The sequence below is a fragment of the Microcaecilia unicolor genome, chromosome 3, assembly GCF_901765095.1.
Source record: "Microcaecilia unicolor chromosome 3, aMicUni1.1, whole genome shotgun sequence".
NCBI lineage: Eukaryota > Metazoa > Chordata > Amphibia > Gymnophiona > Siphonopidae > Microcaecilia > Microcaecilia unicolor.
Window position 1 is genome coordinate 271,998,751 of NC_044033.1, and position 21,840 is coordinate 272,020,590.

A 21,840-nucleotide genomic window follows, 5' to 3' on the forward strand; every position below is an offset into this window, starting at 1 on the left:
TTTTGGAGGCCGCATCTTGCTAAGGATGTAAAAAGACTTGAAGCAGTTCAGAGAAAAGAGAGGAAAATGGTAAGGGGTTTACATAGCAAGACATACCAGGAGAGACTTGCTGACCTGAACATGTATATCCTTGAGGAAAGGAGAGACAGGGGTGATATTATACAGATGTTCAAATATTTGAAAGGTATTAATATACAAACAAACCTTTTCCAGAGATGGGAAGGTGGTAGAAACAGGATATGAATTGAGGTTGCAGGGGGGCAGACTAAGGAATAATATCAGGGAGTACTTTGTAATGGAGATGGTGGTAAATACCTGGAATGCCCTACCGCAGGACCTGGTGGAGATGAAAACGGTAATGGAATTAAAAAATGTGTGGGGTAAACACAAAGGAATCCTGTTTAGAAGGAGCAGATCCATAGAAGCTTAGCGGTGATTGATGGCAACACCGGTAATTGGGACGCAAGCTAGTGCAGGGCAGGCATGTCTACGGTCTATGACCTGATCGTGACTGGGCAGATTTGGATGGGCTGAAGTGGGACTTCAATAACTACTTCAGAAGTTGGAGAACAAGGCCAGTGGTGGGCAGAGTTCTACGATCTGTGCCCCGAGAATGGCAAGGACAAATCAAGATGAGAATACATATGAAGTATCACATCATACCTTGTGCTATGAGTTTATCTTGTTGGGCAGACTGGCTAGACCATACAGGTCTTTATCTGCCATCATCTACTATGTATGTACAATAAATAATGCTCAGCTTGTGCGCAAAAACAAGGGTGTTGATATTCAAAGTGATTTAACTGACCAGAAACAGCTCCTGGTTGGTTTAAATCGCCTGCTCAGGGCTAACTGCTAATTTTCACTGGCAAATAACCAGTTAGCGCAAAACCGAAAGCAGGCTATTTTGTGGGTACTCCTGGAATATTCAGCACTTAACTGCCCAGGTTAACTGCATAAATAGGACTACATAAAAGTTAGTCCTATCTTTATGCAGTTACCCATAGCTGGTAAAGTGCTGAATATCGCAATCAAACGGCTATGTGTTAGCCAACTCCTGAATCCCAGAAATTCCATGCCGGTGCCTGGACATGGCCTGGAATTGAATTTCTGGGATTAAGATCCCCAGCAGTCAGCAAAATGCTGATTGCCACTGGCTGAATATTGGGACCAGGGAAAATACTGTAAAACACTTTAATATGTGCTAGCCTGTTGTCATGTGCGAGCCATGCTTTAAGGGCTTAATACAGTGGATCAAAAACCTGGCCCTGGAGGTACCCCAGCCAGTTAGGTTTTCAGGATATACACAATGAATATTCAAGAGATTTGCATGCATTGCCTCCACTGCATGCAAACCTCTCTCATGAATATTCATTGTGAATACCCAGGACCAGGTTTGGGAACCACTGGCTTAACGTCCTTTAATAAAAGGGCCCCTTAATTAGGTAATTAGTGCTTGGAATTTAACCACCACAAATAATGTAATTTGGACCATGTCTTTCTACTGGTAAATCTGTACTCAGTGTTTATTGCAATGCATAGGTAAACAAAATACAATAAATGCATATGATTAATACCAGCCTGAAACCAGCGTTCATCCTTGGGTCATGGAACAAGGCAAGAATTTAAGCTCTTAAGACACCTGACCTTCAACTCACTTTACTCTTGCAGCTTACTTTGCCAGCTTTCCTTACTGTAGGAAAGTCACTAAGGGATTGTTTTATCAAGCCATGCTGGTGGTTTCTGCTCAGCAATGCCGAGCCCATTCAAAGTGAATGGGCTTTGTCGGCATTACTGGCTTGATAAAAGAGGCCCTAAGAAAGTCATTTTGCTTCAGCTACTGGATGTCTTAAATAAAAACAATGGGTTCCATCCCAAGCAATTAGGGCTCTGGCTGGGTCATACTACCAAAACTGCACTAGTGACAATGCTGAAAAACAGTCATAGTCATCTCAGTGGACGATAAGTATTCTCCATGTCTTCCTTGAAGTGAGTGCAACTTTTGATTTGATACATAATTCTTTCCTATTAAATAGAGTAACAGAAATTGGAAACTGTAGGGCGTTCTTTTCTTACTTTATTTTTACAAATATAACACTTGTTAGAAATCTTAAAGCAAACATATCAAAAAACATAAAAAAGAAATAGGCATACAGGAAAACAATTTCTTTTAACATCTGCTGTAAATTTTAAATTCCACAATTGAGGAGCAGAATTTATATATTAGGAGACAAAAGAAAAAGATAGTATGGACAGGGCCAGCGCAACCTGTATCTCTCCTTCTCTGCCAAGCATTCTGGCATGCGGCCCTCACCTTCTCTCTCCAATCCCTCCCCACCTCCCATGGTCCACCATTTCTCTTTCTCCCTCCCATCCTCCCCTTCTGGAAATTCTGTAAGTGTGCCCTGGGTCACTGGCAGAATCAGCGATGCAAGCAGGCAGTTTCTGGCTGCCCCAAGGGCCTTCCTTGGCCATGCCCTGCCCCCGGAGAGGAGGAGTAGCCTAGTGGTTAGTGCAGTGGACTTTGATCCTGGAGAACTGAGTTCAATTCCCACTGCAGCTCCTTGTGACTGGGAAAGTCTCTTAACCCTCCATTGCCCCTGGTACAAAATAAGTACCTGAATATATGTAAACCACTTTGAAAGTAGTTGCAAAAACCTCAGAAAGGCAGTATATCAAGTCCCATTTCCCTTTCCCTCTGATGCAACTTCCTATGTTTGTGAAGGTGGGACGTTGCCATGAGAAGGTCCTCGGAGTGGCCAGAAGCAGCCTGCCTGCATCACTGATGCTGCTGGCAACCCAGGGCAAATTTAGAGAACCACTAGAGGGGGAGGAGAGGAAGGAGGGAGGATGAATTGCTGCATCTGTTGGTGGGGAGAGAAAGGGAAGGGAGAAAGAGATGCCAAACTGCAAGAGGGCAGGGAGGGAGAGAGATGCCAAACCATGGGGGTGGAGTGTAGAGAAATGCTGGACTGGGGAGAGGATTGAGTGGAGGGAAAAGAGAGACGGAGACCAGACTGGGTGGAAGGTGACCCTGCATCCTGGACTCACAGACAGAGGGGGGGTGGAGAGAGCGTTAGAGAGAGAGATGCTGGATTGTGGCTAAGGGAAGGGCAGGGTGAAGAAAGGGATGGAGGGTGCTGAAGAAAGGGAAGAGAGGGATAAAAGCTGCATGTGAGAAGGGACAGGGATACAGGGGGGTTATACTGTACATAGGAGGAGGGACTGGGACACCGAGAGGACAGATGATGAACATGGGGGGATAAGGAAAGGGATACAGATAGGAAATGTTGGACAGGTTGGATAAGGGTGCAGAGGGAATAGATGCTAGTCATGGAAAGAAAAGAAATGTCAAATAGATAGGAGAACTTGGAAATAGTAGAAAATGAATGAGGTTGAGTTAGAATGGAAATGGGGTAAAATGATGGTGAAAGAGAGGCAATAAGGATGGGGTAGAGGGTAAGAACTAGAGGAATGGCCTGGAGGCAAAGGAAGGAAGAAGAGACAGGGATAGAGCTGGGGCTGGTGAAGGCATAGGGACCCGGTGTATGAGGCTTGGGGAGGCTAGGCCTCTCCAGTTGCAAGTGCAACCAGCCTTCACAAACCAAAACTGGTGGCAGTCCACTACAGCAGCCAGCAACAGAGGATTTGAGAGGCTCTTCTACCTTTGCAGCAGTTTCTCCTCTTTCCTCCCCCCACTCCGACTCTCAGTTCAGGGCTGGCATCTCTCCTGTTCCCTTGATTGCTGCCGACAGTGGCACTGCAGTGATTACAGCAATCTGTCTCAGAGCTTTGACCTTTCCTACCATGGGTCCTGCCTATGCAGAACAGGAAGTTGCATCAGAGGAGGTGGGACCAGTGGAAGGGAAGGCTGAGGCTTTGAGGCAGATTGCTGTAATCTTCTAGCACTGCTACCGGTAGCGATCAAAGCAAGTGCAACTTGCAAGGGATTACTGGACCATGGGGAAGGAGGGAGGGAAAGAGAGAGATGCTGGAACCAAGCCTGTGGGGAGGAGAGGGGGAGAAAGGGACAGATGTAGGACCTGCAGGATTGAGGGAGAGAGGTGTAGGTGCTGCTCTGCAGAACCTTGGGGGGGCATAAAGGAAGAGGTGCAATGAGGGAGGGGAGTAATAGATGTGGACCAGCTGGTGGGATGGAGGGAGAGAGAGAGATAGAGTGACTGGACAGGGAAAGGGGAAAGACACTGGATCATGAAGGGGTGGTGGGAATTGAGAGAGAGATATACTGGCCCCAGGATAGGGGGTGCAGAAGAAAGGGAAGAGAAAAGTGCATGTTAGGTAGACAGAGATTAGTTGCTGGGCATGGAGCTAGTATAGGGACAGGGGCACAAAGGGCAATACTGGACAGAAAAGGCATACAGACACACAGGGACAATGTTGGGCACACAGGGAAGGGGATAGGGACACAAGGACAATGGTGATCATGGGAGTGGGGAGCAGATAGGGATAAGGGAGCAATGCTGAGCCTAGGGGAGGGCAGGGGGTGGGGCAGATAGGGACATAGGGGCAATGCTAATCGCAAGAGGGGAGGGCAGATAGGGACCCAGGGGCAATGCTGATCTTGAGGGGAGAGGGGTTAGGGACATATGGGCAATGCTGATTACCGGTGAGGGGGGGATAGGGACACATGGATAATGCCGATCACAGAGGGGGATAGGGATAGGACATAAGGGCAATGCTGATCACCTGTGAAGGATTAGGAACACAGGGAAGAAATACAGGATAGGTCAAGGTAGGAACATAAAGGGGAAATGCTAAATATAGGGGAAGATAGGGACACTGAGAAGGCAGATACTGGAGAAAGGAACATTGATAGGGACAAAGACACCGAGGAGAGATGCAGACAGGATGGATAGGGACTCAGAGAAAAGATGGACAGTGGACATTGGATAGAGAGGAAATGCCAAATGGCTAGGAGATTCTGCAAAGACAGGAAAAAAAACAGAGAAAAGCAGATATGAGTTGCGGGGACCAAAGTGAATAAAAAAATAAAATGCTCAGACAACAAAAGGTAGAAAAAACGTATTTTAATTTGAATTTCCTAATTGGAATATATTAGCTTTTGGAAATGTACATCTCTGAAATTTTGCATTTAAGTTTCTCATTCTCTGTTAGTGCTGTGTGCAGAGTTTGACCTTGAGATTTCCAGTTCATTTTTTGCTTTCAAATCTTTATTACTAATCTGGGGTCTGTCTGTGTTTTTTGTGTGTGACCAAGGAGCAGTATTCTGCTATCATATAGGGTCTGTGTAGAGATCTTGTTACAGACCTATCGGGACACAACAGAGAAGTTTCATCTGCAATCTGGCAGCCCCTGTGCTTCTCTGGAGAAGGGAGGTCATCTATAAGAAGAGCATCACCCTGGTGAAGCAGGAAGTGATCATGTAGCCAGGACCTGAACATTAATGAAAGAGTTTTCTGACCAACGAAGAGGCATGTGAGTCAAGAGCAAGTTAGCTCTTGTGAAACGAGTCGTTGCTGAGGTCTTATAAGCAAAGAAATGTGATTGCACCTGTTGCACTACTGAACCTTTCAGAAATATACTTAGCGCTGGGTATTTAAAGTTTGACTTGGTATTTCACCCCTGTTATATAACTATATAAATGTCTTCTGGCCAAGCAATAAGGATTTATAGTGCTTTTTCTTGGGCAGCAAAAGGTAATCCTTCTGTTTCTTTCTTTAATGTACTACTTTTAGGACACCATCATGTTCTGGTGTTAGTAATTTTCCTTCAGTTTCTCAATTGTAGATAATGACAATAGTTTTTGCTTTCTATATTATATCTATTGTCTTATTATTTTCTTAACTGCTAAGCTTTGCATTGTGGGGTCTTGAGACAGGGAGTATGTGGTCTGGGGATCTTGCCCCAGAAATGGGTAAAACATCAGATTTGGTGAAGGCAGCCCCGTCCAAGGGCAGAAAGTAAACATCTGCTGATTTCTGAAATCTATTCTGCACTCAAAACAAAGTGAGAGAGGGGAATACATAAAGCAGTCACAACATCTCATTTAACTGCAGAAGGGACAGGGGCAGCGGCATAGAATCCATCAATTCTCATCTCACTTGCATGATATTTCAGAGAAATCCATCAGAAGGAGGTTAATCTTAAGGAATGACTGCTTCTCCATCAACTCGGATGCCATCTGTGAATGATGTGGGTCTACAACGTTCCTCATTGTACAGAAAACTCATTCTCTTGAAACACTGGTTGGTGGACATGAAAGGAAATGTTGGGCTCTTTGGCCATAATCTTCAATGAAAGGTAATGCATGACCATGCTTTCTACAGTTGTCTCTTGTAGGAAGTGCTAAAATTAGCCTTTGCTGACAATTGGTGAAGCTATGACCTTTGCCAAAATAGTTTGTCTTGCAGTGGCAAGGGGGAGATGTTGGTTGAAGGAAGAGGAAAAACGGGGTACAGCTGATAGTGAGAGGGCTGAAAAAGGAGCCATCTTTCTCTCTGTCTTGCAGAATACACATTTTCCCCATTCCTCTGTGACACAAGCTATAAGCTTCTCCTTCCAGAAACAGATTATTCAACTGTACAACTGGAGAGTGATATTCCTTTTCACCAATGGATTACCCATGATAGCCAACATGTAGCATTCCAGCTGGTTGAGAGATTTCAGATGATTTTGAACTTGCATCTTTAAGCACCTCTTCTGACAATTTCTGCTTCTGCAGAAATTCCTCCACTGTTTGTTCAAGAAACTTTACTACAGGGATGAAATCAGCCCAATGCTAGCTTGCAGAAACAATTCATGAACAGCAGTCCGCTACTCAACTAACCTCTGTAGCATTAGATATGATGAATTCCACCTTGTATTCTCATCTTAAATCAATTTATTTAGAGGTGTGTCAACTAATTCCTGCTTCTCCCTTAGCTGCTGCTTTCCTTTCACACTTGATTGAAATGCCCAATTATTTTCCTATACATTTCTATCTGCTAACACAAGATCCTGCTGCCTCTTTCTTTATACTCCATCCTGACAGTGTCCTTTACTGCCAGGTGCAGCAAGTGAGCAAAGCACCGGATCCCTTGGTAGCCTGCCTCCATCACTCACAGCCTAGATCATATTGTTGCCACTGTCTCTTTTGAAAAAAAAATGATTTGCATGTCACTGCTACCAAACCAGCCCCAGTCATCCTCTGATGTCTTCCAAGGTATGGATTGAGGTATGGATCTGATCTATCACCTGGATTTATTTATTTATTGCATTTGTATCCCACATTTTCCCACCTTTTTGCGGGTTCAGTGCGGCTTACAATATGATATAAACGATGGAAATACAATTTGTTACAACTTGGTTATGGATTACATTGTGTAGAGTTAAGCGAGACAGTTGAAGTAGCGTTAAGGAATATAACAATGGAACAATGGATGTGCAGTATAGCCATGACATAGACCCCGCATAGACTGAGTGCCCTTGGTGTGGGCCCTAAAGTGACTGACTGGGATAGGAACTGGTTGAGTGGAAGGTGACAGAGGGTAGTGGTACATGGAGCTCATTCTGAGGAAAAGGACGTTACCAGTGGTGTGTTGAAAGGTTCAATTCTTGGGCTGGTTCATCTTAACATTTTTGTAAGCGATATTATGGATAACATGAGGAAGGACTTAGCAAAGCTAGAGGAATGGTCTGAAATTTGGCAGCTTATATTTAATGCTAAAAAATGCAGGGTCACGCATTTTGGCTGCAAAATTCAGAGGGGACGGTACAGTTTAGGGAGTGAACAACTTTGTGCACAAAAGAGAAGCGGAACTTGGGTGTCATTGTATGTGATGATCTTAAGGTGGCTAAACAGGTAGAAAAGGTGATGGCGGAAGCTAGAAGGATGCTTGGGTGGAGAGGAAAAAGGAAGTGATGATACCCCTGTATAAAACTCCAATGAGACCTCATTTAGAATATTGTATATAATTTTGGGGACTATACCTTCAAAAAAATATAAACAGGATGGAGTCAGTCCAGAGGGCGGCTATTAAAATGGTCAGTGATCTTCGTCATAAAACATATAGGGACAGACTTAATGATCTCAATATGTATTCTTTAATCCAACCACTTTTGTTGACTCATGTTGTCCCTACCTAGCTATAATCTTCCTCAATATACCAAAATGTATGATGAATTCCTACAGAAATTTTTAAAAAATTATATATAGGTGCTCAGTACATCCCCCATAATCCCCTTGGGAAATTTTGGTAATCTGATGAGAATCATTGCACCAACAGTGCCAAAGCAATGAACAATATATATAAAAAACTAAGGACTACTTATCTTGAAAGATGCACTGCAGGTGTACTCCATTTTATATGTCCCAGATTGGATCTACCAACAAAAAACTCCACCTACATGAAAAACTGAAAACCATCACTGACGGAATAGGAAAACTGTAATCCACTACATGTAACCACTGGTCATGTTCCAAGATAGGGCAATCACAAAAAACAAATCAGTCCAAAATAAAAAAAAAAACAAAAAACTGTCCTTGCTCCAGAGCGCTCCGAGTTGTATTCCAATGCCCACCCTTGAAAAAAATGTTAATCATTCATCCTCTTCTGAATTCCACTATCTTGTTAATGAACAGTCCCAATCCAATTTGTGTGATGGTCCAGATGAGTCTCAATACACTGCAACCATTTGATTACCTCCTGTTGGAAACCTCCTGATTATCCCAGTTATTGGAGGAATATGTATTCTTTGAAAGAAAGGTGGGAGAGGGGAGATATTATAGAGACATTTAAATACTTATATGGCATAAATGCACAAGAAGTGACTGTCTTTCAAATGAAAGGAAGCTCTGGAACGAGGGGGCATAGAATGAAGGTGAAAGGGGACAGACTCAGAAGTAACCTGAGGAAATACTTCTTCACGAAAAGGTGGTGAATTCATGGAATGACCTGCTGATGGAAGTGGTGGAAATGAAAACAGTATCTGAATTCAAAAGAGCTTGGGACAAGTACATAGGGTCTCTAAGGGAGTGATAGGGAGAGTAGATGACATGGATGGACAGACTGGATAGACCATATGGTCTTTATATGCCTACATTTTTCTGTTTCTATGACATCCTGTTGGTGGTCCCTCACTACCTGTCCCTGCCTCATCTACTGCCACCAGTATGCTATAAGTATGCATGTTCTGGCTGGTCTAGATATCACTAGTAAAATGGATGCTCCTCCCTTCTGGTTGTCCTATTGTGTCTTCACCAGACTGGAAAATGAGTGAATGGAATGGGAATCACTTATCTACTACATGTCTGCTGGGCACTTTGTAATTTGGGGGTAAGAATGGAGCAGCAGCTTAAATCTCACGTTATCCACAATGTGCAAGGGCCACACATTCAGAGTAATCATTTCACCTATTTACTGTGTAACCACTTTGAATGCAGCCTATCTCTTGCAGAGGACAGGGCAGTAGGACACCATCCCATTTGATCCACTGTAGCCTGTCTCTTTGTCTGGGATAGGGTAGGGCCTGCATTGTAATTGGTGGGGATGAGGAGCTGGGTTATCAATAGAATAACTGCTACTAGACTCTCCTATTTTCGCCTGTTCCTTGGCTGCTGCTACTAGTTCATTCTTCTGACTTCCAGACTTCTATGAAAGCAACAGAGCCCTACGCTGCATTTCTAAGTGGTGCTTCATAGAAGTGCTGGAAAGATGGCCAATTATTTTTCCCTGGCTCACATGCTTTTTGCAGTGCAGTCATTTGCAAGGTGTTGCTATTGCAGGGCACATAAATACCTCCAAATGTGTTTTTTCCCTTTAATCCCTGATCCCTGTATGCTTGGCTACTAGTATGAAATCATTTGATGTTGCTGGGGTACTGGTAGTTAGTGTATCAGCAGTTAGAGATGTACTAGTAGTAGCTTGAACAATATCATGGCTAGTATTTGCATCTGTAGTAGTAGGAATCCCTTCTTCATCAGCCATCGGGTTGCTAATAATATTCTCCTCAGCTATCATAAATGAGATATCGCCAGAACTTTCCATTTCTAATTCCTAGATATGATTATCATCTGATTCAAAGATTTTTTCTAACAAGGATTGGGTTTATAATAATTAAAACAACAACAACAAAAGCAGCATTATACTGTCTTTGGCTTCTGCTGTTCTTGTACTCCTCTGTTCCTACTACTGACAGGCTGAGCCTCCAACTTTCACTTTCTCTATATGATAAAATGTGCTTATGAAGGGTTCGGAAATAATGTTAGTGCCCCTGCTAGTATTACTAGTGCAGTCTAGTCTAGCCGTCGTTTTCTCTCACCTTCTCTCACCTGAATGTTTCCTCCCTCTTGAAAAGAGAATGACCGATATAATGTGTTTATGTTTATGTTCAAGACAAGGAAAGGGACATACTAATAGACAGGTACAGTGCAATCTGTGTAAACTAAATATGTGGTGGTGAGGCCTGCTACAAGATACAGTCAGTCGGTCACAGAACTCTAGTCTAGTATTCTGTCTCCCTGTCTGCAGCAGAACCAGGTATCTTATTCTTTAAGCATCTGAAAACTATCCGTCTCTCTATCCATTTCTACTCCTACAGTTTATTCTAGTATGCATACTTATATATCTGCCTTTGGGTACTGTGTGTGCCAGAGACCAATGGCACTGCCACAACTACTTCAGAACATTGACGCAGGCAGGCTTGACAGTCACATACAGAAGCAGTGGGGCTGTCATTGAAAGCCTACAATCACACTGACTGCCTCTTCTGCCAGTCAGTCAGTCACATATAGTATCTGACTTTTTTCCTTTTCACTCCTTTTTGCACTAGTGTGCCTCCTTGTAGATTTGCCCCTGGGTACCCTGTAGGCAGCAGTACGAACAAACATACGGTTGTAGACAACCAGTGATGATGCAGAGGATGCAAAGTGCCCTACCAGTGACCTCAAAGGCATCAAACAGTGCACACTAGTTTCTGAAGACAACATGGTCAATTTGTGATTTTTTTTTCTGATATCATTTGTCATCATGAAATGACATAGGAAATGTTGTTGGCATTTCTCATGTCATTTTTAATGACTGAACATCCCTAGTAAATAGGGGATTAATGTTGCAATTTAAATTTCACAGCAGCTATTTTTAAATGCTATTTTACTGCATATATCCCTTCTTAAATCACATCTGCATTTATGTCATCCTGTGGTTGAATTCAGCTTTTAAAACAAAAATGAAATTCTCTGACAAATGGGACCAGAAGATCCAATTACCACTACAGTGGAGTTTAAATTGAGTTATACAATAAGCCAAGAACTATGAATCAATAAGACATTAAATTATTATAATCTCAAAGGGAATAATGGCAGAAATATGATGCAGCTGATTAGATTTTTCAGGCAAACTACACTAGCTGCACATTTCAGTAGATATACCCCCAACAAAGCTTGTCCCAAAGCTGTCATAATGATTATCTTTGTCTTTTATTTCTAAGGGCTATTCATTTACAAGAAACTATTCCTGCCCTTGCATCCTAAAACAATGTTACACCCATGATTGGTCTTTAAAATATTCATCTTTTGAAACAAAGATGGCTTAAGTGAAAAAAAGGACACAATTGTTTTCATACATGAGAGATTGGTAGTGATGGCACCCAGAATCTCTCGGTTGAAGCATGATATACTCTCTTTCATTAAAAAAAAAAAAAAAAGGGAAAATAGCATCTTTATCTTACTCAGTTTATTTGAATTTCTTGGGCTTTGCTACTCTGTAATTCTTGGTTTCTTTTTCTTCACTCTGCTCATTATTGTGTGTTTTTCAAAGCAAAGTATTTAGAATAATAATAATTTTTTTCAAGACACATTTTTATTCATTCTCTTAGGCTTCTGCAGTTGGTCTCATGGTTCTTGCACTGTCTGGGTGGCAACATGGCTGAAACATATTTCTGATATTTTTCTAATATCTTCACAAGTATAACACTCTAGTAAAGCATGAATATTTTAAATAATAATATAATATTTCACCATAGAACTGATGGAGCTCCCTATGGATTTCAGATCAAAAATATTCTAACCAATGTTAGATAGCACTTCCAGATATAATATACTACAAGTTTTTATTTTTCTGACTTGCTTGTAAGTCACACTTATTGTCTGCCAGAACACTTGTCACATAAGGGATTTCTGTGGTTACAATCAAAGCAGTTTACATTTTATATACAGGTACTTATTTTGTACCTGGGCAATGGAGAATTAAGGGGTCCTTTTACCAAGCTGTGGGAAAAATGGCCCTGCGCTAATGACAGGGTCCATTTTTCCCATGCTCCAGGGCCCTTTTTACCGCAGCAGGTAAAAAGCTCCCATACAAACATGGCCATGAGGTGGCAATAAAGGCTCCCATGGTAACCCCGTGGTAACCAGGCAGTGTGCGGCAAAGCCTGATTACCACCGGGTTACCGCTGTGCAAGCCATTTCCAGGGATTTTCTTTTTCCCCTGAAAATGGCAGGTGCTTGGGGCGGAACTACTGCCGGCAGTAGTCCTGATTTAGTGTTTGGTAAGCCCATGTTGGGTTTACCGACACTTTGCAAAAGACCCCAAAAGTGACTTGCTCAGGGTCACAAGGAGATGTAGTGTGAATTGAACCCAGTTCACCAGGATCAAAGCCTGTTGCACTAACCACTAGGCTACTCTTCTACCCACTAGATTATATAGTAGTTTATTGTTACTCTACCTTTCCATATGTTTTTCAAACGCTAGTAGGATATGCTGTTCAATATTAGCATCAACTCCCCTGCAAAGTTACCCACAAAAACACTAGAATCTGGTAAGAACATTCTCAGCTTCATTTCACTCTATGTTCCCACCATTAACATTTCTCAGATGTGGTGACATTATGCACATCTAGAATAGGGGTGAAGGAAACATAATGGACATGCCTAAATCATCAGGAGAATGGGAATTAAGTTAAAAAGTGAATGCTCACAATGCAGCTTCAAAACATGTCATTTTATGCATTTTAAAAGCAGTTTTGGTCATGTACAAGGCTATTCAAAGTGCAATAACCCATACAAAGTTAAAGGTGGTCACACTACCTTTAACACTGGTTAATGAACATCAGTTAGTGAATTGGTTCTACTAAATATAATGGTGAAAGCAGACAGCTCCAGGACTGAGAGGGAAGGAACCCCAAGGAATAGTGGGAAATTTAGTCCCAAGCATCCTTCTCCCCTAGGTAAGCTAGAAGAACTGTACCAAGTAAGGAATGCCAACCCAGGGGTAGAGCTTGGGAAAGCTAGGAGCCATGTAGAACTGGTGCTATACATTCCCTTGGAGCCAGATGAAACATAGAAGAAGTCTTCTGTGGGAGGCAGTGGGAGCTGGATACTGTGAGCCTCAGAGGAGGGACAGATATAGAGTTGCTTGATGATGTAGGCAAACATGGCCCAGAGGGAGGAGGAACCCTGAATTATGGGAAAGGTAGCTCCTGATCTGGTCATCAATAAGGAAGCTAGATAACTCTGACTTGATCCCACGTGGGGCAAAGAACCTTCCTGAACCCAGCTGGGATGTATAATACGAGTCAGAGGGAAGACAGAAAAAGAAACAAGACAGAAAAGGCTGAAAACCCCTGAGCACTAACTCTTAAGTATGGAAGCATGAAGGAAGGCAGGATGGGATCAGGTAAAGGATCCAGGGAATGAGGACCCTGCATAGCTTGCCCTCACCTGGAGAAACTCATGGGCTGAGACTGCCCAGAAAAGTGGACTTTCTAAAGTCTTGGTTGTGGAGTTATTTCTTTGTATTATTTGAGTGCAGTGGGCTTGGATCCAAGGATAAGGGGAGTAAATTTACTTCTGACACTTGATTCACTAATGTTAGTCTTGTTTGGGACTCTACAGATCTCACCGCGACCTCTCTAACCTCATCTCTATTTCTCTACTCCCCTCCTCTTCTCTGCCCTTCTCTTGCGCCCTATGGAATGCCCGCTCTATCTGTAACAAACTCGCCTATATCCAGGACCTCTTTATCTCGCGTCACCTCCATCTGCTCGCCATAACAGAAACCTGGCTCTGCCCTGATGACTCTGCTTCAGTCGCAGCCCTGTGCCATGGTGGTTATCTATTTTCACATACTCCTTGCCCTGCTGGCCGTGGGGGCGGTGTTGGACTACTTCTCTCTCCCTCCTCCAGATTTCAACCCCTTCTTCCACCTCAATCTCACTGTTTTTCCTCCTTTGAAGTCCACTCTATCAGCTTTTTCTCTCCTCTGCCTCTTCGAATAGCGGTCATTTATCGTCCCCCTGATAAGTCCCTTTCATCCTTTCTCAGTGACTTTGACGCCTGGCTTGCCTTCTTCCATGATCCTTCCTCCCCCTCTCTCATCCTTGGTGACTTTAATATTCCTGCTAATAATCCTTCCAACTCTTATATTTCCAAGTTACTCGCTTTAACGTCCTCTTTTTATCTCCAACTATGCTCCACCTCCCCCACTCATCAAAATGGACACTGTCTTGATCTCATCTTCTCCTCCAACTGTTCACCCTCTAGTTTCCTTGCTTCTGATCTTCCCTCCTCTGATCACCATCTTATAACTTTCACACTTATATCTCCTCCCTCCCAGTCCCGTCCTATCTTATCTAATTTATCTAGGAATCTTCACGATATTGACCCTTCATCTCTATCCTCCCATGTTTCAAACCTCTCTACTGTGGCACCATCCACGTCTGTCAACGAGGCTGTTTCTTCTTACAACAATACTCTATCCTCTGCCTTAGACACTCTTGCACCTTTGATGACCCACCCTGTAAGGCGTACAAAACCCCAACCTTGGCTAACTTCTAATATCCGCTACCTACGTTCCTGTACCCGCTCCGCCGAACGCCTCTGGCGGAAATCTCGGGCCCTTGCTGATTTCTTACACTTTAAGTTAATGCTGACCTCCTTCCAATCTGCTCTTTTACGTGCCAAACAGGATTATTATATCCAACTGACCAACTCTCTCGGCTCTAATCCTCGACTTCTCTTCACCACATTGAACTCTCTCCTCAAGGTGCCCCCTCCCCCAACTCCCCCTTCATTATCTCCTCAGACCCTTGCTGAATTCTTTCACAACAAGGTTGAAAAGATAAACCTTGCTTTCTTTACCTCACCACCTCTCCCTCCACTAGTCCGTTCCCCTCTCTCTCCTTCCCCTCATTCCCTTTCCTCCTTTCCTGAAGTTACTATTGAGGAAACTACACTTCTCCTTTCTTCCTCAAAATGTACCACCTGTTCCTCTGATCCCATTCCCACCCACCTTCTTAATGCCATCTCTCCTGCTCTTATTCCTTTTATCTGTCACATTCTCAACCTCTCACTTTCCACTGCAACTGTCCCTGCTGCCTATAAACATGCTGTGGTCACACCTCTCCTTAAGAAGCCTTCACTCGACCCTACTTGTCCCTCTAATTACCGACTCATCTCCCTCCATCCTTTTCTCTCCAAATTACTTGAGCGTGCTGTTCACCGCCGCTGCCTTGATTTTCTCTCCTCACATGCTATTCTTGACCCACTACAATCTGGTTTTCGCCCTCTCCACTCAACCGAAACTGCGCTTACTAAAGTCTCGAATGACCTATTACTGGCTAAATTCAGAGGTCAATATTCCATCCTCATTCTTCTTGATCTTTCCGCTGCTTTTGACACTGTCGATCACAGCATACTTCTCGATATCCTGTCCTCACTTGGATTCCAGGGCTCTGTCCTTTCCTGGTTCTCTTCCTACCTCTCCCTCCGCACCTTTAGTGTTCACTCTGGTGGATCCTCTTCTACTTCTATCCCTCTGCCTGTCAGCGTACCTCAGGGTTCTGTTCTTGGTCCCCTCCTCTTTTCTATCTACACTTCTTCCCTTGGTTCATTAATCTCATCCCATGGCTTTTCCTACCATCTCTATGCTGATGACTCCCAAATCTACCTTTCTACCCCTGATATCTCACCTTGCATCCAAACCAAAGTTTCAGCGTGCTTGTCTGACACTGCTGTCTGGATGTCTCAATGCCACCTGAAATTAAATATGACCAAAACCGAGCTTCTCATTTTCCCCCCCAAACCCACATCCCCGCTCCCCCCGTTTTCTATTTCTGTTGATGGCTCTCTCATTCTCCCTGTCTCCTCAGCTCGAAACCTTGGGGTCATCTTTGACTCTTCTCTCTCCTTCTCTGCTCATATCCAGCAGATTGCCAAGACCTGTCGTTTCTTTCTTTTCAACATCCGTAAAATCCGCCCCTTTCTTTCCGAGCACTCTACCAAAACCCTCATCCACACCCTTGTCACCTCTCGTTTAGACTACTGCAATCTGCTTCTTGCTGGCCTCCCACTTAGTCACCTCTCCCCCCTCCAGTCGGTTCAAAACTCTGCTGCCCGTCTCATCTTCCGCCAGGGTCGCTTTACTCATACTACCCCTCTCCTCAAGACCCTTCACTGGCTCCCTATCCGTTTTCGCATCCTGTTCAAACTTCTTCTACTAACCTATACATGTACTCACTCTGCTGCTCCCCAGTATCTCTCCACACTCGTCCTTCCCTACACCCCTTCCCGTGCACTCCGCTCCATGGATAAATCCTTCTTATCTGTTCCCTTCTCCACTACTGCCAACTCCAGACTTCGCGCCTTCTGTCTCGCTGCACCCTACTCCTGGAATAAACTTCCTGAGCCCCTACGTCTTGCCCCATCCTTGGCCACCTTTACATCTAGACTGAAAGCCCACCTCTTTAACATTGCTTTTGACTCGTAACCACTTGTAACCACTCGCCTCCACCTACCCTCCTCTCTTCCTTCCCGTTCACATTAATTGATTTGATTTGCTTACTTTATTTATTTTTTGTCTATTAGATTGTAAGCTCTTTGAGCAGGGACTGTCTTTCTTCTATGTTTGTGCAGAGCTGCGTATGCCTTGTAGCGCTATAGAAATGCTAAATAGTAGTAGTAGTAGTAGTAGTAGTAAGTGTTAGGTACTCCAATAACACCCGAAAAGTATGCTATCTGTATTGCACCTACAGAATGGCTCTGCACGAGATCCACAAACTCTGATGTCTCTTCCCAAGAAGAGTGAGATCTTTGTATCTGGGTTCAATGCAGATAGCTATAGTCTTCAGATGACGATGGTGTTGCACAACCACTGATGTGGGAATTTCCTCCTTGTTGTCAGGTATATGATTACACTCAATAAAAGTCAGTAGATGGGTGTTGCTGTTACCATCCATTGCTTCTATCATGTATCCACTTGCTCTTCTCCCCACTGTCATCCCTGTACAGGTCTTGAGGTGGTAGGGATAGCAATCACCCTGGATACCAAATAAGTCAAATAATTCTCTCCTTGTCAAGGACTGTTTACTCTGCTCCTCTGTGATGACATACATCTTTACTGCCTTTTTTGGTTGCTCTTTTAGATATACATTAGTTACACACATCTTGGTGCATTGCCATTCACCGTGGCCTCCTCTGCACACCTGTGTACAGTTTGGAATAACATTCAGTGGTGACACTTGCTCTACTTCCTTCTTCCTGTTGTGGCTTGACTGAGGCTGGGTTTCCTGTAGAAGTAGGCTTACTCTTGTCAGGATGTAAGGCACTACCATGCTGCACTCTGTACACTTGATGGCTGCTTTACAGTCTTTAGACATGTACTTGCTAATATTTGTAGCAGATTCTGTACTTTTTCAATAGATCTTTATGTTCTCTCAAGGATTTCTCCATAAGCCCTCCACATTTCTTGAGAGGATGAGGTTTCTTATGTATAGGACACTGCCGATCTGGATCCTCTGCTTTCTCCGTAGTAGGAGGATGATCAGATGGCGGAGTTGCTGTGGGTGACATATCTGCCATGTGTACAGCTATAGGTTTCCTAGTATTGATATACTTGTTGATCACTCAGGAAATATCCTGTCTTGCTGCTTCAGGTAGATCAAATATGAAGCTGGGATCATTTCTCCTTTTTGCCAAATTCCGGATGAACTTCACAAAGACTGGGAAGTGAGGAAACATTTCTTGGTGGCCCTCTTTATACTTGTGCCTACTGATGACCTTTTTTCTCTTATGTCATATTTCAGCTTTGATATAATCTCATTTATGCCCCAAGCTGTATCCAAATAGTACAGGTCAGGAAGGTTTGGATCAGTTTTGAGAGCTTCTAATTCCTGGCAATCTCCTAATACCTGTACTTGTTATTATCTTTATTTGTGACCTTAGGGAAATTCCTTATTCTCTTCATCAATGAATGTTGGATAGCTTTCGGGCTGCCATAGTTATTGGTCAAGTCTCTCCCACATTTCTTTAAAATCCTCTGGAGGGGTCATGCAAATATGCATCTGGCAATCCCTGCACATACTTGGATGAGTCTGTTCCCAGACATTTTCTTATAAGGTTTCTTTCTTGGCTTGGGGTGGACATCATAATTGCCTAGGGTCCTTAAAATCAGACTTACAACTTTTATACTTTTCAGGGCATTCATTGAACTGGGTAAGCCCTATGTTCACCATCTTTTTGAGGGCCATGTATGTTGCTAGATCTTCTCTTTCTGAAGTTTCTAGTGCACTGACAGTAGGTACCTTTGCTGGGTTTTATCTGAAGTCAGGCACAGAGTGTGGCTGGTCAAGTGGCTCTTGTTTAATCACAGGATATTTTGCTGGGCATAAATGCTCAACTTTTATCTGAGCCCAGGCGCCAGAGTCTATGGTTGAAATGAAGCATTTCCCTCGATCTTTTCTGGAGCTAGAGCCAATGATTATGTACTACTACTATTTAGCATTTCTATAGCGCTACAAGGCATACGCAGCGCATAGGTGCACTTTGTTTAGGAGCACTTCTGTTAGTTTAGTGCTTGGGTATTCTCCTGTTAGTTTAGTGCCTGTTAGTTTAGAGCTTAGGAGCACTTCTGTTAGTTTAGTGCTTAGGAATTCTTCTGTTAGTTCAGTGCTTAGGAGCACTGTGTTTAGGAGCAGTTCTGTTAGGAGCACTTCTGTTGGTTTACTGTTAGGAGCACTTCTGTTAGTGTAGTGCTTAGGAGCACCCCTGTTAGTTTAGTGAGTAGGAGCACTTCTTTTAGGTCAGTACCTAGGAGCACTTCGGTTTCTAGCTTGTTCTAGTATCCTGGTCCCTGTGTTATCTGGTATTCGGTAAGTCCTGCCGGCCACTCGAACCCAGGGGCTCAACTCCTGGGGGACAGTGGCTAAGTGCAGGTGAAGCTGTATGGACCAGTCCGGTGTACTCCAGTCCAGTGTGTTCCAGTCCAGTGTGTTCCAGTCCAGTGTGTTCCAGACCAGTGCGGACCAGTCCGGTGTCCTCCAGTCCAGGGGGTTCCAGTCCATGTGTTCCGGCTCGCTGGGCGGTGTCTGCAGTCCTTGCCTGTGCCGGTGTGCTGGCCCAGTGTTGGTTGGTGGGTTTTGCCTGCTGCTGTTACTTCTCGTCAGCAGCCCAAGGGCTCACATTTGCTCCAGAGCCCGTCACCGCGGGCTCTGAACCTGAGAACCTGACAGTTAGGAGTTGCGCTTTTGAAGCATGTTTTTCCGAAGATGAGTCTGGCAGCCGTGGTTTGTGCTGTCTGTAGTTTTCTTAAAATCATTATTTTGGAGTGTCTCTTACTTTTATTTGTTCCCTATGCTTCTCATCAAAACTGTCTTGTACTGCCATCATTCAGACATATATTTCTGGATACCATTATTTCCAAGACATGGGCCCTTCCATGTAGAATGCCTTAATGCACTCTTTTCAAACATTTAAGACCGTATTACAAACATTTTTCTTCTGGACATATTTAGCCTACAGTTTCCCTTGCTCAGACTGTCTTCTGCCTTCCTTGTTTGTTGAGGGATGGTTAGGGAGATTCACTCACTGGACAGGAACTGCATGATTTCTTCTTTTCTGTCCTTTTCTATTATAAATTTCTTTTCTTCTCTTTTTATTTGGTTTAACATATTGTATGTAAATTGCTCAGAAAGGCTCCTAATTGAGCAGAGATCAACCAAAGAGGGTCCAAATCTCCCGCAAAACGCACAAGCAACCACAAAAAGAGCGGAAGAAACCAAAAGGACCAGACTGAAGACCGATAGTAAGAGCATCAAAATAGTTTTATTGGGACCCTACACGGTCCGTGTTTCAGCCGAAAAGGCCTTCCTCTGGGGTCTTCAAATTGACGTATAGAGATGTTGCCTCCAAAGTTGCATGGAATAGAAAGAATGAACTGAACACGAAAACGCTGGTGCTATCTGGAATGGAGCCTAGACACAAAATGCCTTTGCATCAAATGCTCATTAAACTTGAAACTAATTCAGTAGTGCAGTTTAGCAAATCTAGCCCTAAGTCATTTTGCATAGTTTTTTAACATACTTGTAAACTTTTGGCAGGAACCACACTAAAATGTGTTTAGTGCAAATTTTATTTCATAAACTTGCATTATTAACTAAGTTTTTTTTTTTTACTAAGGTGCGCTAGCATTTTTAACTCACATTAAAAATCAGCTGGCACTAAATGCTGAGAAGCCCATAGGAATTTAATGGATGTTTCAGCGTTTAGCACCAGCTGATTTTTAGCACGAGCTAAAAACAATAGCACACCTTAGTCAAAGGCCCCATAAATGAATCCAGACAGTTTTGTTAGATTTCTGCCAGCCAAGGCTTCAGAAGCAAAAAAGGAGAAACATGAAAGAATTGCTATTGTGGTTGAATCTTCAGGATAGTACTGAGATCTAATAACATTAACTTCTTGAATTATATCATCTTTGCAGGAAACACTGCAGTATCATTTTTTTACAAGATGGTTCATTTTGTACTGTAGGTCAATAATTGCCACTATGAGTCATGACCTAAATCATCATGGCATACAAATTCTCATCCTCCTTTATTTTACTGATTACATTTTTTAATTAAGCCTTATGGTAACAAATTATCTGCTGCATAAAATGGCATAGTTGGAAAATGGCTTTCCTGCTTTTTCACTTTATGCATGGAGCCAGTTTGCATGGGACAATCAAGAGAATCATGACCACTAGTGGCTATTGCTGTGACTACATTCATTCTGGAAATTTCCTTAAAAATAATATAATTTTTATTCAAAGTTTTCTACAAATTCCTGTGTAGAATAATACTATATATTGTGGTGCTTTATCTTGTAAAAACATATTAAAAATGAAGAAGGATAATTATTAAGGTGCAGGCTAAGTTGAGTTTTTACCACACCTTAATTTACCATGGGAGTCATTAGCCTATGGTAGTTCTATACAGCAGGTTAGTGGCTCCCATGGTATATGAATAATGCTGCTTGCTATCAGCCTCAAAGCTGCACTATTTATACTGCCCCAGGAGCACTGGGTGCTAAGTTGCTGCTAAGGGGCTCAGCATTAATTATCTCTCCTACCCCCAATGCCACACTGATGACATATCCCCCCTCCCAAGGTCCCCCATCACATATCCCCTCCTCAAGAGCACCCCTATATATACCCCCTGAAGAGCCCACACCATCACATATCCCATGTAGCCTCAGGAAATGTACAGAAGGGTGGAGAACTTTGGAGCAGTGGGCTATCTGGGGGAATAGGTGGGCTCTTCAAAGGGGTATGTAATGGAGTGGTCCTTTAGGGGGGATGGGGGCTTTGGGGAAGGGGGAGTTTCACATTATTGCCTGGCCCCTTTAAGAAGCAGCCTGGGAGCATCAGGATGCAGCATAGTGCCCAATATTCCTAGTCAAGAAAAGCAATGTCTGCAAGTTGCTTTATTTGGTTTATACTGATAATGAGGTTTTTGGCATGCACTTGCAATCTTCACATCTCATTATTCTGTATCCTGCAGTAACTTAAATTAACATGCATTATTTATTTATTTTAGTACATTTCAACCCACATGAGCAGGCGCAATGTG

The 21,840-nt window shown here is 43.2% G+C and overlaps 1 protein-coding gene across 3 annotated transcripts in view; it reads right to left on the reverse strand.

The window, feature by feature from the left end:
- Window positions 1-21,840, reverse strand: part of PACRG (parkin coregulated) — a 1,071,517-nt gene that overhangs the window by 265,833 nt on the left and 783,844 nt on the right. The gene's annotated exons all lie outside the window — the stretch shown is intronic.